The sequence below is a fragment of the Octopus bimaculoides genome, chromosome 8 (genome assembly GCF_001194135.2).
Source record: "Octopus bimaculoides isolate UCB-OBI-ISO-001 chromosome 8, ASM119413v2, whole genome shotgun sequence".
In the NCBI taxonomy this organism is placed as follows: Eukaryota; Metazoa; Mollusca; class Cephalopoda; order Octopoda; family Octopodidae; genus Octopus; species Octopus bimaculoides.
In genome coordinates this window covers 59,677,550-59,682,178 of record NC_068988.1, presented here as the reverse complement: position 1 = coordinate 59,682,178, position 4,629 = coordinate 59,677,550, and positions in this window count along the sequence as shown.

Here is a 4,629-nt window from a genome sequence, read left to right as displayed (position 1 = left end):
TATATATATATATATATATATATATATATATATATATATAAATATGTATATATGTATATGTATATACATATGTGTGTGTGTGTGTGTATGTGTGTGTGTGTGTGTCTGTGTCTTTGTTTGTCCCCCACTCAACATCGCTTGACAACTGATGTTGATGCGTTTATGTCCCCTTAACTTAGCGATTCAGCAAAAGAACCCGATAGAATAAGTAGTTGGCTTGCAAAGAATAAGTCTGGGGAAACGATTTGCCCGAAAAACGTGGTGATTCAGTATGCCCGCAGTCAAATGACTGAAACAAGTAAATGAATAGATCAATAAAACTTTTACATTTGATCGTTGAGTAATGTGTGACATATACACTTATCAATCTCGACAGTACGGTCTTATATACACAAATCTCCACATATATTTAAATATCTAGGCTGGAAAGAATTTATGAAACTCATCTTCTAAATGTAATACGTCTAGTAACTCTACAATGAATTTATCATTTTCTTCGCTTCTGTTACGCCACTTTGCTTTCGCTGCACGTCTGACTTAGGAAACTTAAGGATTTAAGACTTATTTTCTATATATTTCTTCAATACATCTAAGCAGATTGTTCCTCTGCTAGGTGTTACTGTTAGCTAATATACAGATTATATTCACTGTTGATTGAATAAACGGGGTTTAAATCATTTGAGGATCTGACAAAATATCTTGAGATGTTTTTTGTAGATCTTCAAATATTCTTGCGATCAGTAACGCTGTTTATCCTTCAGCTTTCAAGTTTCAAGGTCAATTTTTGCCGTCATGGCTATGTCAGAAAATAATATTTTGCATAAATACGATGGTCGTAAAAGTAATGTTGTCTTTTAAGCTACAAAGTATCTTATTTTAGATTTAGTTTACTTTCTCTGTTCAAATTGCAGCGAAACCATAATTCTCTGCCTTCTTGGAACGTTACATAAAATGCATATAAGTTAAGCACATGATCAATATAACTGTCTATATCCCCACGCTAAAATAATTTTTTTTATACGTTAAATATCTATCATTATATAATCCGAATGTCCAGCTGTGTGTTACAGATTTCGGTAGAAATAATTTCTCATCAAAACTGTCCGAAGTTTAAAAGGTGTTTGTTCATAAAAAAGGAGTATAATTTTGCATAAAATGGTTAACTATCCTCGTTTGTTTCTAAAATACACTTCTCAGTCAGTATTCTTGCATTCATCATAATAAAACATACCCCACTCCACGTACACACACACACACACACACACACATACACACACACACACACACACACAGATACACACACATATATATATGCCAAATCATACACATAAACCTGCACGCTCACTGACGCATGTACATATATTTTTAAATGTAACACGCACATGTAAATATATATATACGTGTGCTTATGTGCGCGCAGAGAGAGAGAAAGAGAGAGAGAGAGTTAGAAAGAGATTTGAATTAACAGACAGACACAGACATATGACAGATGGATAGATAGATACATTGCTAGATAGAGCTGCGCCTATCCACAAATCAGTTTTGATCTGTCTGCAGAAAAACAAATATATTCGGGGTGACCGTGAACAATGAGAAAAAATAGATATTGCCAAACAATATTGCACATTAAATGTCATAGCTACCTAACCGATTTCCTGCCATGAGACCCATTTGGGGATCAGCTAAAAGCAGTCTCACTGCCGGCTGTTCGTTGTATTAAAGTGAATTGCTTATGTACATTGCATTTGCAGTGGTGTGTTTAACAATATTTAAACTTTGTTATTATTAGCACTGGCTAATTCTAGAGGACATTTTATATCATAAATCACAATTTTTGAACTATAAAAATATCGACTGTTTTCAAAACATTTTTTCTTTTTTCATTTCCCATCTATATTATTCATTAATATTTCATACATATTCGCATTTGGTACTATAGTTTCAAAAGAACTAAAATGTTTATTAATGAAATTGAATAGAAAGGTATTGATATGCAACTTTTCAGCGATCCCTATTTGGTACGTTTTGAAAAATTTATCATAATTTCCATAATAATTCACATATGAACAAAATTTAAATACTATATATTAAATATCGTTTACCAGCATAACGTGCCAGCCCTGGTTAGGACGAATGCAACTGCTGTTTAACTTGAGGAAACATCGTTAGCACGCCGGGTGAAATGCATTCTTCTTCTTCTTCTTCTTCTTCTTCTTCTTCTTCTTCTTCTTCTTCTTCTTCTTCTTCTTCTTCTTCTTCTTCTTCTTCTTCTTCTTAATAACAATAATAATAATAATAATAATAATACTAATAATAATAATAATAATAATAATAATAATAATAATAATAATAATAAACAAACCTTATTCAAGAAAATTTTGATCGGAAGGCAATTCTAATTGGCTCTCACTTGCAAGGTCATACGCTGTGTACCTTGACATAAGATCACCATGTCACGCACATATGGTTGCGACGCATGTGTCCGGTGTGCTCTTATCAAGCGGGTAGTTCTGGTAGGTATGTTGGGCTTCGTATATTTTACCCTAGTGTCACTTTGATGACATGCGCTGCTCTCTCACTCTATAATAACAATAATAATAATAATGATATTAATAATGATTGTGGTGATGATGATGATCATGTCCAACAGCAACAACAACAACAACAATGATAATAATAATGATAATAATAACAATAAAAATAACGCCCGTGAGTGTGACAAAGAGCTGCAATTGGTTGAAAAGTACAAGTCACCGAAATACGAAATTGCTGAATATTGGCAATGAAGAGAGTAATCGTCACGCATTAACAACCAGGTTTTAGAAATATGTTGACGAAATTAGAATTGATATGAGAGACCAAAAGCTGCTCGTTTGGTGACAGTGAGGATTTTGAGATTAGTGCTAGTGTGCTATGCATGAATAATGTATGAATAATGGACATTTGTATGACTAAGAATAATCCTGATTTTGCTAATAATTAATTGTGGAAAGAGATCCTGTGAGTCCTTTGACAATAGGTTGCTCTCCGATATTACAGAATTAACTTGCTCCCTTCTAAATGAAATGTTAATTTTCTCGTATTTGTTCTCTCATTTTCTGATGATTTAAATCAAAGTATTTTGTTCCACTTCACATAAGTGACGAAAAGAGCATGATGTACACATAAAGAAATGAAAAGTAATAAATCCATGAATAATAAGTTCCGGTGGCTGTTAATTATCGACGGGGATGCCTTTTCTTCAAAATAAAGCATATTCTATGCATGAACGATATATTGAAAATCTATACTCATTAAGGAGAAGAATGAAACAAGTTTATAAAAGAGACATAATAATAAATTATAAGGAGAAAAAGGAAGATCCCAATTATAGAAATTAAAAAAAATTATTACGCGATATCTTCTGTTACATTGGTCTACATGAAAGAAAGCAAATTATCAAAATATTGATAACATTAGAAAAAAAAAGCAAGAAGCATTCACGCTTTCAATAATTTTGCATTTGTTAGAAGATCAAAAATGTTATAGTTTAGACAGCTTAGTCTTCAAAATCTGCAATCAATATATTCAAAAGTTCAACATACATTAAAAACAAGCGATTGCTAATTCACTGAAGATTTTTGCTTTATTTGAAAAGTAATACATTATCTATTGTATTCGTTTTCCTTTTCAATCAAGGAAATGTGAAATTAAAGAAATTGTTTTTAAATGAGAAAAGTTTCCACAATCCGGTAAATGAAAAATTAACATTCGTCATACCACGCCACACCTCATCAAACCAAATCTGTTGACTAATGAACCGATGGACGAAACGCTTCGTGTTTGTTTGATATGTTAAAACTGGTACACGAGTCACTAATAGCAATGGATGCTTGACGATTTAGTACTAAATATATTGTAACTATTCAAAAGGCTGTTTTAAGCCGTAAAGCTCTCAATCAAAGATCTATTCAATACAGGCTAATTATATGTAAAATAAAATTTAAAAAAAAAACATGAAATTAGATACAAAGTACAATTTACAAATAGTGAATTATATATTTCGATATACAAATTTAATTCATTGAACCAAGAGACCGAGGGAGCCACAGAAAATGAACACACTAACCCGCAATACAACACATTAAATTCGCATAAATATATAATTCTGTATTATCTTCACATGTCCAATCATTTATGGGGAAAAAAAGATTATGTGTTCTATTGATGCCAAAATGATAAAAGGTAAAATTTATAAGAATGTTTTGCATTAAGAATTACACTGACAACAATTTATACGCGATTGGTACGGTCCCTAGTTATTTGAATATATTACATAAGAAACATACACGCATATATATATATATATATATATATATATATATATATATATATATATATATATATATATATATATATATATGTGTGTGGACACCCATATATAAACATACATAAATGTGTATTGGTGTGTTAAACTACTGAGTGCGACAGCGTCCAATCAGTTCAAATTTCCAAAGCTTTTCAGACAGTTAAACACGAGCAGTCCACTTATACAAAATTGGTTTTGTTAGCCACTCAAAGAAAAAAGAATGTAAATTATAAAAACAGTGAAAGGAGGTTTGTTCTACGACGTTAGATGTATTATTTAGA